Source organism: Nomascus leucogenys, chromosome 13, assembly GCF_006542625.1.
Source record: "Nomascus leucogenys isolate Asia chromosome 13, Asia_NLE_v1, whole genome shotgun sequence".
Lineage (NCBI taxonomy): Eukaryota > Metazoa > Chordata > Mammalia > Primates > Hylobatidae > Nomascus > Nomascus leucogenys.
This window is the reverse complement of record NC_044393.1, coordinates 41,690,887-41,704,902: the sequence shown is the minus strand read 5'-3', so window position 1 is coordinate 41,704,902 and position 14,016 is coordinate 41,690,887. Positions and strand designations below refer to the sequence as shown.

General features: G+C 38.3%; 1 protein-coding gene across 1 annotated transcript in view; it reads right to left on the bottom strand.

Annotated features, from left to right (window-relative positions):
* Positions 1-14,016, bottom strand: part of NAPB (NSF attachment protein beta) — a 47,104-nt gene that overhangs the window by 32,197 nt on the left and 891 nt on the right. The gene's annotated exons all lie outside the window — the stretch shown is intronic.

Below are 14,016 nucleotides of genomic sequence, written 5' to 3'. Positions count from 1 at the left end.
ATTAAAAAAAAAAAAAAGAAAAACAGCTAATAAGTTTCCTAAATGGAAAATTCCTGACATGAAAACGTTCTCAACCTTAGCCATACCTCCCTTGGCATAAAGTCTTGCTACTTTCTTGGGTCTTGTTTTTCTAAAGAGTACTGGGAATCTTGAACTGTAATTATAGTTCAATCACTCTTATTAAAGGTTTCTAAATAAAACTAGCTTAATTAAAATGTACTTTATCCACTTATTTTCAGAGACAGGATACAGCTAGAATTAACAGAGTTCCTACATTATTCTAGATTTTGTGCTAGATATTTCCATATATGTTATGTCATTTTCATTCTTACAACCATGAAAGACACTATCTCCATTTTACTGAAGAGAAAATGGTATCTAGAGGTCAATGGCTTATCCAAGGCTACCCAGCCAAGGTCAGTAGTGTACCTGACACTTGACTTCAAGTTCAGTGAACTTTGAACTTTGCTAAACCATGAGATCCTCATGTCTCCTGAAACAGAATCGCCAGAGGTAGCCTCACTTTAAAAACCCATTTGTCATAAACCGACCATAACTTTAAAACTTCCTGAAAAAAGGTACTTTTGAAATTACGCTGGATGCTTATTTTGCTTTATGTGAAAGTTAATTTTTTGTAAATTTTATGGACAAGCATTCAGAATTTGCATTCAAAGTAACAACTGTCATCCAGAGGTCTCACAGTGAGGCAGAAGATCCTTGGAAAAAATATTCTGTGAGGAATCCGTATTAAGCAGCAACATAAGTTAAATACATGGCACTCAATTGACATTAAGAAGCTAAACTGAGCTAAATTAACTATTTTTTTGTATTACAGGAATCTGACTTGGAAGAAGAAAACATTTTCCCCACCGTGAAAGAAAACACTGCCCAGCTAGCACAAAAACCACTGCCACCTGGCTGGCCCAGCTGAACCACCCCTGCATTCCAGAGGCAAGGCAGACTTCTTCTTGACCGTACTTATTCAGGAAATATTTACTGAGATCCATATGTGCCAGAAAACACTAAGGAAATAAACTTCTTGCCCACAAGGAGGTCACAACATTGAGGAAAGAATATCAAGTTTCACAGCTAGAAGGGTCTGAGAAAAAGCCTATCAATTCCCCATGTTCCCCTGAGGAAACATGGTCAAAGCCACAAATGTCCCACCAGGAGCCAGTGAACAGCAGAGCTGTGAAAACCAATTCATCTTCAAATAATCTAAAATCTTGATTTCACCCATCCTGAATAATAACTATTTCAGAGCACTGTAAAATTATGACAACTATAGTCCGTACTATTTTAAAACTGTGGGTGGGAGGAAGGAGACATCGTAGAATTGTGAGAACTAATGACACACACATCATGAGATGTACCTCAAAGAAAAAGGCTGACAACTCCTGAGACAGAAATAAAGTTGCCTCTAAAATCACAAGATATTAGAGTAGAAATACCACAAAAAGTGACAGTGACAGTACTACGAAGATAAGCACATAGAACCAGAGGCAAAATTCAGCTCTTAACATCAAGATGCCATGAAGGGGTGTGTCAAGCCACCCCAAAAGACTGAAAAGGGACTTGCCCAGTGTGGGGAGCCCAGGGGGACCCCCACAAAGCATGGTACCTCCTTCTTCTCATTATTTACCAGCAGTATCTCCTTAGCCACTAGACTGATGCTCTGGGGAAGAGGAAGCAGCACAGGGCCTGGCACACTGGCCACAATAACAAGGCTGACTGCTTAGTGTCTGGATGGAACAAACTGTCCACATTAATTTTTTAAGTTTTCCCATGTATGCCTCAAAATAATAAGCAAATGTAGAAAGAATCCATAAGAGAGGAAAATTCAAAATCTGTCTGAAAGTGCCTCTGCCATATAGAACTACTCTGTGATATCATAGGCTCTATAAACAATTTATTTCCACCTGATGCTTCACTCCTGGAATCTCCACAGATTCTAAAAACTGGGGGCTTTCCTAGGTAAACTTAACCCTTCCAAGATTACTTTATTTCAGGGCTTAATATATTTTAAAAAAGTACAAATATTTTATGTGATGCAAAAGTAGAGATTTCTTCAGTGGGGGAGATGCAGAGGCCCCAGGAGGACACAAAACAACTGGAAGAGATATTTTTACATGTTCTCAACACAAAGAAATGATAAATGCATGAGGTGATGAGTATGCTAACTATCCTGATTTGATCATTATACAACACAGACATATATCAAAAAATCAAATCGTACCCCATCAATATATGCAATGTAATGTGTCAATTAAAAACTATTTTTTTAAAAAAGGTAGGAGGGAGATACTCTCCAGAATGCTAATTTGAATTATTACATCAAAAGGCAGCATTTAAATGTTTCACTGTTCTTTTATAAACTGGTAATGCAGAAGCCCAAGGTATGGTGGAAAGGCCCAGGGCATGGGCTTGAGTCAGACCACCTACAAATGAACACTATCATTTATTTACCAGCCTCTAGTTCCCTGGAGCAGCCAGGCCTGTCTTGGTCTTGGAGAGAAAGAAAAATTCCACCAAGCCAGCTAGCACTGTACCAGTAAGGGGAGCGCTGTCTCAGTGGCCTTGAACTTTTAGAATCAATTTTGTAAGAACTTTTCACTTAACTTCTCCTTAATTAAGGACAAAAATCATAGATTCTCAGAGAAAATAATCAGAGACATTTAAGGACTGTGACCAAAGTATTTGTGTTTAAGCACAATTTCTTGAAATAAAGCTTATGAGAACAAGTATAACAAAGAAAGCTAGTTAGACGTTATTTTGACAATAGTTTTCTAATGCCTCAACTTTATATGGGGAGTAGTCATCTTTATAGAGAAGAAATAGGTATAGACTGGACCTATTTATAAAACAAAACAAAGATATTTAAATACTTAAGAAAGATAATGGTAACTGCTAGATCAATTCAGAAATGACTGTTACACACAACCTGATTTACCAAGAGCAGTTTTTAAATTGAATTTCAGTCTTTATAAAAATTTAAGCTGAATTTCAGTCTTCAGAAAATACTGATGAGACATGTGATTCCCAAAAAATCATGGTGGCTGCTTACAGATAAATATATCCACACATCCTCCAAAAACCTTACAGATCAACAAAAAGCAAACACAACCACCCATAATCCGTGCCTACAGCAAAAGGAGGCAGTATTCAGCAAGCCTCCATTAAATATAATTGAGGAAATAAAAAATCCAAAACTACCAGAGCTAGCAACACTGCCTCTGCTGCCAGTCAGACGGGCGTCTGTGGACACGAGAGGTGAGTTTAACCTGGCAATCATCATCCAGGGAAGAACTCTCAACAAGGAAGTGCTCTACCAAGGTGGGCAAACACCCCAGACCAGGTGGAAGACCTGGCAGGTTAGAGCACTGCAGCTGGGAACAGAATAGAGGGGCTTTGCCACAGACGGCAGTTTCCAGAAGACACTGCTTCTGGGAGAAGGCAACTTAGAAGGTGGGGGCAGCTCTATGGAGGCTTGGCAGCGAAATGAAAGAAGGCAAGTGATGGAAATACATTCTTGAAACAAAAGAGTATCACAGAATTAGAAGTCACACAAACCTACCCCTCCACAGCACCATTCATTAAAGAAACCACACTTAACTGTACCTACACAAGGCAGCATTTAAACTAAGAAACCCATGAAGTCACACAAACCCCTCATCTCCTGTCACAGAAACACATGCTATTGTGTGTCCAAGAAACTCTGTGACTCTTTACACTAAACAGAAAGGAGAAACAGCATCCATATGAAGCTACTACATAAGAAGATCCTAAGTGAATTAATGCAGGAATAGAAAATCAAATACCGCATGTTTTCACTTGTAAGTGGTAGCTAAACACTGGATACCCATGGGCATAAAAATGGCAACAGTAGACACTGGGGACTCTAGAGGGGTATGGGGAGAGAAACAGTTGAAAAACTATTGGGTACTATGCTCAGTATCTGGGTGACAGGATCATTTGTACCCTAAACCTCAGTATCACACAATATACCCAGTTAACAAACTTGCATATGTACCCCCTGAATCTAAAAGTTGTAAAAAAGAATAAATATTAAAATAAAAATGAGTCATACCAAAAAAGCCCCCAAACAAAAAAGAAACAAGAATTAAAATACGTTCCCTAAAACAATCACAAGGCACAGGAAAACAATTCCATATGACTGAAATATTATTAAACAGCTATGAAAGTACACCATAAGCTAGAAATTTAAAAACTCATCATGGAAATGCACAAAAAAATAAGATGATGAACTCTTGTTTCAAATTCTAGAAGGATAGAAATAAAAAGACAAAATGATCTCGGAAATAAAATCTCTGTTATAACATACCTAAGGGGAAAGCAGATTCTACTGACAATAAGGAAAACTATGAAAACAGGCAAGGGAACAAAAATGAAGAGAAAAGGATCTAAGTAAAAGTAATACAGAATGGGCAAAGAGCCAATATCCATGTAATTAGAGTTCCTGAGGAAGGGAAGAAAAAAACCCATTTTCACAATCTGAGAAAATTTTCTGGAAACAAAAGGCATGAATCTAAATACTGAACAGGCCTACATGTACTTGGAAAACTGACCCAGAATAGTCTACTGTGAAACATATCCTAGTAAGACGACTAGATTTTATAAATGAAGAACATTTCTGGGCTTCCACATAAAAACGCAAAGTTACTTATAAAACTAAGAAAATCAGGCTAAGACTTCAACAGCAACATATAGAGCAAAACAATAGTGGAACAATGCTTTACCGGAAACTCAAGGGGGAAAAAAGTGTGAGCCAAGGATTATAACACCAGGCCATCCATCACGCACCCCCCCAGTGTAAGCCAGGACCCAAGGGATAACTAAGAGATGACTAGGAAACATAGCTGAAATGACTGGTGGTGTCACTGCATATGTTGTATTGTAGATCTAAGACAAAATGTAGGGACAAGGGTAGAAAAATAATAGGGAAACAATTCTATGTCTGACAAAGTACAAACGGCTTTAAAAAAAAAAAACAGGCATATTAGAGAACAAGAGATGTAGAACATGCTCACTGAGAAGCACATAGGTAACAGGAGTTTTCTGGAGTGAACAAAATAATAGGCGCCTAAGGAAAAGGAGCTAAGGATTTTTAAAAACATTTATAGCATAAAGGTAACCAGTAGAACAAAATTACAAACCTTCCTAAATAAAAAAAGAGATGACATGAAGACAAATAGCAATGAAAATATAATATACAGTAAATATAGTAGTATGACAGTTAAGAACCAATCACATACTTGTCATTTTCAGATCTGCTCAAAAACCAAAACCCAACTTTGTGCTCAATACAAGAAACACAACTAAAATACCTATTCTGAAAGGCTTAAAATAAAGAGATGGTCAAAAGTATACCAAACAAATCAAGCAGCTCTCGTTAGAGCTGTCATAACAGCAAATAACCCTGACATCTCCCAAAGGCTTCTCTCAGTCACTTGACTTGTTTACTGCAGACTGGCTGTGACTGCTGGCTCTTTCTCCAAGTGTCATCATTCTCTACTCTGGAATGTAGCACTTATACGGTATATATACTCTTCTTAATTTCTTACAGAAGGGTAAAAGCCATGGCAGAAGTGCCTTTCACTCATACTTCATCAGTCAAAGTCAGTCACATGGCCACAACTGGCAGCAGAGGGCACAAGGTAACAGACAGCATGTATGATCCTCTTACATAAAAGTCTTAATGAATGCAAACACAAGCAATAAGAAAACAGAGATTGCTACCCTGCAATGAGACAAAGTAGAATTTGGGCTCAAAGGCCTTAAAGGAAATAAAGAAGTTCACTTCATAATGCTAAAAATATAATTCATAATAATATTAGTTGTGAAAATCTATGTACCAAAAACACAGTGGCCCCCTTTATAAAGCAGAAATTGCAAACGTTAAAAAAGATAGAAATACACTTATAAGAAAGCAGATATTAATATGTCCCTGTAAGTCCAAAACAGATCAAGTGAACAGAAAATACAGACATGAAAGACACAGACAATATAATCAATAACTAGACAAGAGGGATCTCTATCAAAATTTGATAAGAAAATATCCACCTTCTAAAGTATACATGGGAGACTACAATCCCAGCACTTTGGGAGGCCGAGGCAATTGGATCGTTTGAGGTCAGGAGTTTGAGACCAGCCTGGCCAACACGGTGAAACCCTGTCTCTACTAAATACACAAAAATTATCCAGGTGTGGTGGCATGGTGCGTGCCTGTATTCCTAGCTACTGGGGAGGCTGAGGCAGGAGAATCACTTGAACCTGGGAGGCGGAGGTTGCAGTGAGCCACACCACTGTACTCCAGCCTGGGTGACAGAGTGAGACTCTGTCTCCAAAACAATAAAGTGTACATGGGGGCTGGGTGCAGGTGGCTCATGCCTATGATCCCAGCACTCTTTGGGAGGCCAAAGCAGGGAATTGCTTAGGCCAGGAGTTCAAGACCATCTTGGGAAACACAGCAAGACTCCATGTCTAAAAAAAAATTTTTAAATAAAGTATACCTGGACCTTTCATGAACACCAACAATATATTAAGTGGCAAAGAAAATCTCAGTAAGTTCTCTGATCGTAATGAAAAAAAAAAGTTTAAGTAATAATGTACAAAGAAAGGCCGTTCTTTCTACCTGGAATAAAACCCTTAAAATAAAAACCTCTTGGAACAAAGGGGAAACAAACTAAGATAAAAACATTATGTAACAGGATCTATAAAATACAACTGAAGCAGTTTTAAGAAAAAAATGTATAGCCATGAATATTTTAATCCATACAAATAAAGTAATGAAAACAGTGAATGAACACCTCCCTAGAAAAATGAACCAGAGAGAAAAACAAAAGAAGCCAAAGAAAGCAATAAAGATAAAAGTATAAGTCAGTAAGAAAACACAAAACCAGTAGAACAAATCAATAAAATATTGGTTGTTTAGAGAAAAAGAATCAAAAGAATCAAGGAAAAAAGGGGAAAAACACAAATATAAAAGTAAAGTGACAGAAGAAAATTACTAAAACAGAACATTTTAAAAGTCAGAAAAGACTACTATGCGCAATGCAAATACATTTTTTAAAACTTAGATAAAATGAATTATTTCCTAGGAAAACACAATTTACCAAAATTGACCTCAGTAGAGATAGAAAATTTAAACATTACAAATTTCAGAGAAAAAAACAAGAAAGTTATCAAAGAAATACCCATCAAAATCCCCAATGGTTTCACTGTGGTGTATTCTTAAACTTTCAAAGACCAGAGTCCAAAAAAAAAAAAAAAAAAAAAAAGAAAAACATCCAAATTATTTTTAGGAGGCACCTGTAACAGCAATACTTCAAGTTGATAAAGTAAAGCTATATACAAATGAATTGTAGATAAAACAATCCTAAATCATGTATGTAAAAATAGAATCTAGGCCGGGCACAGTGGCTCATGCCTGTAATCCCAGCCCTGTGGGAGACCAACCAGGCAGATCATTTGAGCCCAGGAGTTTGAAACTTGCCTAGCCAATATGGTGAAATCCCATATCTAATAAAAATACAAAAATTAGCTGGGCATGGTGGCCTGTGCCTGAAATCCCAGCTGCTGAGGAGGCTGAGGTGGGAGGATCACTTAAGCCTGGGAGGCGGAGGTTGCAGTGAGTAATATGCACATCACTGCACTCCAGCCTGGGCGACAAAGTGAGACCCTGTTGCAAAAAAATAAACAAATAAATAAAAATAAAAATGGAATCTATATTTAAAAATATATTATAATCCTGAGAGGTTTACTCCAGGAGTGTGAGGACAGTACAATACGAGGCCTCATATTTACTAATTAACATATAATAACTCTAAGGAGAAAAATGTTTATCTCCACAGATATTCAAAAAGGCTTTCAAAATACAACACTAATCCCTAATGAATACACGGACTAAAACTGGAATTGACAGACAAGTCCTCACCATGAAAAAAGATATCTTAATTCAAGAAAGTATTGACTTATTAGATTTTGTTATTACTTATAAGTTCCACTTAAATACAGAAATAGTTAACATTCTGAAACTACTTCCAAGTTTCCTTACTGTGAACTTTATTAGTCACTGAAAATTCTTTGAAGGTACAAAAGCTTTACTGATTTTATCATCCAATCAAATAAACACAGTGTGAAAATCTAAGAAGAGTATATGAAGTCTGTAACTAGGGTGATTCTGTGTCCTCACTGCATAGATATGCTTGACTTGTACCCATTTTCTTAGTATCTCAAAAATATCACAATTTGGACAATATATTCTCTTTAACTCCATAACTCACAAAATAGAAAAATATATTTAAAAATTTTTAAGTATAATATTTTGATTAGCTTAATTATTCAGCATTAATTCATATGATGAATTAAGATTTAAATATGCTGTTTATATATAAAAGGTAATAGAGATTGAGACATAACTAAGTAAAATGAGGAGGTAAAGGGGAAAATGTAAGACCATGTAAGTTATAATAAATTCTTCATCATTTTTAGCAAAATCAATAGATACTGTCTAAAAATCAAGATATCAGTAAGTAGAAGTGCTCTAAAATTATTTAGAAATGTGGTGGTAACCATCAGAAAAACTAATTAGTAAGTTAAAAATGGTTGCTCCTTGGGAGTGAGATTATGGAAAAAGAAGACTCAGAGAACTTTACTTTTCAACTGAAAACTCTCTGCGCTGGGCACTGTGGCTCATGCCTGTAATTCCAGCACTTTGGGAGGCCGAGGTGGGCGGATCATGAGGTCAGAAGTTCAAGACCAGCCTGGCCAACATGGTGAAACCCCGTCTCTACTAAAAATACAAAAATTAGCTGGGCGTGGTGGTGCGCATCTGTAATCCCAGCTACTCGGGAGACTGAGGCAGGAGAATCACTTGAACCCAGGAGGCGGAGGTTGCAGTGAGCCAAGATCATGCCACTGCACTCCAGCCTAGGCAACCGAGCAAGAGTCCGTTTCAAAAAAAAAAAAGAAGAAAACTCTCTGTACTCCTTGTACTTTTCTACCGTGTACAGCTACAATGTTTATAATAAGCAAATATTTAAATAAAATGCCTAGTACAGTGGCTAACACCTGTAATCGCAGCACTTTGGGAGGATGAGGTCAGCAGAGCAGATCGCTTGAGTCTCGGAGTTGGAGACGAGCCTGGGCAACGTAGCAAGACCCTGTCTCTACAAAAATAAAAAATTAGTCAGGCATGGTAGTGCATGCCTGTAGTCCTAGCTACTTGGGAGGCTGAGGTGGGAGGATCTCTTGAGCTCAGGAGGTCAAGGTCGAAGTGAGCAGGTATCTCGCCACTGCCTTCCAGCCTAGGCAACAGAGTGAGAGCTCGTCTCAAAAAAATAAATGCATAAATAAAACGGAAGAAAGCGACTTAAACTCTCCTTTACTTGGTATAGCTTTGCTCTTGAAAACTAGGTAAGAATAAAAGAAAAAACATCAGCATTTGTATTAGCATTAATACATTCATTCTCTCCACCAATATTTACCACGTGACCACCGCACACCTCAAGCTGGGTGAGGTGTTAGCCACAGCAACAAAACAGGCAGACTTCCAAGGAGCCACACATGATCACCAGCCCTCCCTCTCTCTCCAGAGTAACTGCACCTCACAGAGCTCACAAGAATGAAAGAATATGTGGAGAAAACTGCAAAAATGCAACAAGAAAAAGGTCAGTCTGGTAACAGTTTATCATTTGATACCAAGCTGTAACAACCTAAAATCAGAAAACCAAACAGTTATAATAAAGTTATACAGCTCTGTGCAACTGAATAAGCATTCTGACCTCATTCAATCCTTAACTACTGTGAAAAATAGATTCTGTCCCTCTGCCCATCTGAAAACTAAAAAAAACAAGTTCTGAGTATGATTTACTTGACCATGGTCACCAAAATATTAAATGAGAGAACTTGAGCCTCCACCTGGTCTCCCCATGAATAATAATATAATTATATTTCTTATGTATATTATATAATTTATAAAAATAATTGTTCAATTTATAATCGATTTCTTTTGAGAAAGATACACAAATATACGTATATATTTCTTATACTGTATCACCTATCTCTATAAGTAAACCTGAGCCTAATAATTTTTTAAAAGTTCAATCTGCATTTGAACAAGAATTGTAACTGAGGAAAACCTAAATGCTTCACCTATGTTATCACATGGCCCCACCATATTTTGGCCAAACTTAAAAGCAATCTTTGTTGAAATAAACACAAGTGAAGAATACTGATAATTTATAGTCTACAATGCTTAAGAAATATTCACAATTTTCACAAACTAATAAATTATAGATTCATAATTATTTCAAGATAACCCAATGGGGCCTTTCATTAAATTTACATTGACATTGCCAGATTTATAGCTCTTGTGTAAACTCTGAGACTAAACACTGAAAGGCAAAGGAAGACGGCGTTAACCATGAAAAACACCTTTCCACTGGCATTCTTTTTTTTTTTTTTTTTTTTTTTTGAGACGGAGTCTCGCTCGGGGGCCCAGGCTGGAGTGCAGTGGCACAATCTCAGCTCACTACAACCACTGCCTCCAAGGTTCAAGTGATTCTCCTGCCTCAGCCTACAAAGTAGCTGGTATTACAGGCGCTCGCCACCACGCCAGGCTAATTTTTGTATTTTTAGTAGAGATGGGGTTTCACCATGTTGGCTAGGCTGGTCTCAAACTCCTGACCTCAAGTGATCCACCCGCCTCAGCCTCCCAGAGTGCTGGGATTACAGGCGTGAGCCACCGCACCTGGCCACCACTGTCAGTCTTAAGCACTTTCTTCTACGTACATTGTGCAGGTTATTCCCAATCGGGTCTCATAGCAACAAGATGGAGGGAATAGTATTATAAGAGGCTTTTCCAATTCAAAACAATCTTAATGTCAGACTCAGGCTGATTTAAAATGATACCAGTAGTTCATTAATATTGTAAGTTGGAATTTGAAATTAATTACAAAATTCCATAGCTCATCCCTGGCAACAAACTGAAGGACAATACAACTCCTTTGGAAGTAGTTTTACTAAATGTACTATACTACAAACTTGAGAAAAAGTTTTAATTCCACAACTACAAAAGCACATCACTGCTTAAACAGTAATTAAGCAGAAACACAAACCACCACAACAGTGGTTTCCTGCAATGTTTGCATCCCTTGTCAGCTCTTTTCCTGGGGAGGAAGGTGGGGATGGGGAAGGAATATTGATACCTTACCTCTCAAGCAGATAAGGCAGAGGATTTGTGCCTTACACAGAGAAGAAATATTTGACTGACACGTTCTCATAAATACATATGCATATTTTCATCTAATTTTACTGAAAGCAAGAAACAAAAGCTATAGAATACTACTAAGAATACAGTATTGCCACAAAACCAGTGAGTGGTAAACACTAGAGAACTCATGACAGGCTTTAATCTGCAGATAGAGCATTCAGAATGTCTGTGATGTGAAATATCTGCAATATGCCAAGCACCTTTTAACGACTGCCACAACCTCAAAACAGATGGCTTATCCTCTTTAAAGCACCAGCTAGTCAGCTCTTAAATAAATGAGCTCTGATGATATTCAAGTCAGTATGTGTGTTTTATTAATTTTGTGTTACATCAATTCTGGAGTCTGACATAGAGATGGATTACCCTGCGTTTTAAATAAAGGATTACATGTAGACCTTTAGGAATGAAAATGGGGACATTCTATAGCTAACAAGGCAGGGGCAGGGTGGAGTAACATGTATTCCAGTCTAGAAAGGTGATGATACATGCCATCTATAAGGTAGGATTCTAAACATCTAAAATTGATACAGAATCTTAATTGTCCTACTGTCACAGAAACACTATGTCTGTTTTCTGGCTTCAATAATTATACAATATTACTAAACTCCTAAAACTCTAAGTACTCCTTCCTGCAAGCTTTCCTGGAGCAAGTATTACTGGAAATAACAGTCTTCAAAGTATAAATCACACTTGCATGGTACATTCATGGTTAAAGCTCTTTCAGATATTTTATTTTATTAAAAGATCAATGAGGCTGGGCGTGGTGGCTCACGCCTGTAATCCCAGCACTTTGGGAGACCAAGGCTGGTGGATCACGAGGTCAGGCGTTCGAGACCAGCCTGGCCAACATAGTGAAACCCCGTCTCTACTAAAAATACAAAAAAAAAAAAAAAAAAAAATTAGCTGGGCGTGGTGGCGGGTGGCTGTAATCCCAGCTACTCAGGAGACTGAGGCAGGAGAATCGCTTGAACCCGGGAGGCGGAGGTTGCAGTTAGTTGATATTGCACCACTGCACTCCAGCCTGGGCGACAGTGTGAGACTCCATCTCAAAAAAAAAAAAAAAATCAATGATGCAGTCTATGGCTCTGAAATTCTGGAAAAGTCATCTGTTTGGCCTACTGCTTCTTTGATAAATAACTGGAGCTGATAATTTTGATGAATATGCTAATTCATATCTCATGGTCACTGTCTCCAACATCCATGGTTCCAAATGTTTTACAAACATAACCTCACTGAACCCCCATAAATTTTGAGATCTACCATTATTATCTCCATTTTATACACTGGAAACTGAAGCACAGAGAGGCTAAGTAACTTGCCCTAGGTCCCAAAGTTAGATAATAAACCAACCTGTTGTACCCAGGTAAGAACTAAGATGCATTAACTGTTGTGTAAACTGAGTGTGAATGGTGAAGATTGGTCTTCGTATATGTCCTGTCAATAACATAGGTAGCAACATTTAAAAGGGAGATGTTTCTTTAAAAACAAAGGCTTTTCAAAATCCTTTAAGGATTGTAAGCTCAAGATTTGGCCTAGTTTCCTAAAAACATCGAAAACCTCTTTCCCAAAAGGAGTGTTCTCCTGAGACAAGCACCAAGTGCTGTCATGCTTTTTCCTCTGCCAGTTACAGACTCTCCCACAGGGAAGCACTTCCTGACTTGAAATAATGTTGTAACATTAAAATAACCTCCTGGCATGAGGTACTATGACATTAAATTTTATCAGAGTGAATTTTAAATGTTTTGTGAATCAAAACATTTAAAAGGAGTTAGTGTGGCGCTAGCACTTGATGGTACTGTCATAACTTTTAAATGCAAAACAAAACATAATTCTAGCTATATCTCCTATACATCACATGAGAAATCTAGAAACCAGCTGTGATAAATGCCCTCTGAGAGGTTCCTGAGGACAGGGACCCTTATCTTCTTGCATTTTTGCAGCCCTTTATGTATTTCTGCAGTTATGCGTACTGCATGAAACTTGTCCTTAAGCATTTCCTAAAGATGTATCAATAGCGGTAAACTGTTATAATTTATAGCCAAAGCAATGAAGTTGGCAAAACAAGCTAAGAGCCCATTATGTCTGTCTTCTGAAATAGAGTCTGAACTGAATGTGTACAGAAATAAAATCGTGTCTAGTCATGCAACGGGTTAAGTATCTGCTCTTGGTAACAGCAAAGGATCTTTCACTTTCAAAAGAAAACAACGAAACAGGCACACACAAAATTTCTGCCTTTCTCATCCTAAACAGCTGAATCATTCACATATTCAACAGCCCAGAATTCTTCCGGGCTGTCAGTGCGGGCTCTGCTTTTTGAGAGGTTGGAATTTAAAATCCTCCTTAGGAGAGCACGGAAGAATTACAGGAAATTAAAGGGATTCCCAAAGGGCGCTGACTTAAACAGGAGCAGCGTTACCGTTAATCAAACAGGAGGCCCTGGCTATCAATCAATCTCTGGAGAAGGAAAAATACTACGCTGAGAAAATATATTCGTTCATTATTCAAGTATTTACTAAAGTTGTACTCGCCGCAAGGCCCCTGGAGGGAGGCCAACAAGCACACCAGCTCTGGATCCCGCGCCGGACCGCCCCCTCCCCCGCCGGGCCCACCTGCAGGCGGGACGCCCCCAGATGCGCGTGCCAGGCGCCAGGGGCGGCCCCTGCACCGACCCCTCCGGCTCCACCCGGGCGCGCCTCACCCGGACGGGTCTCCGGAGCGATACG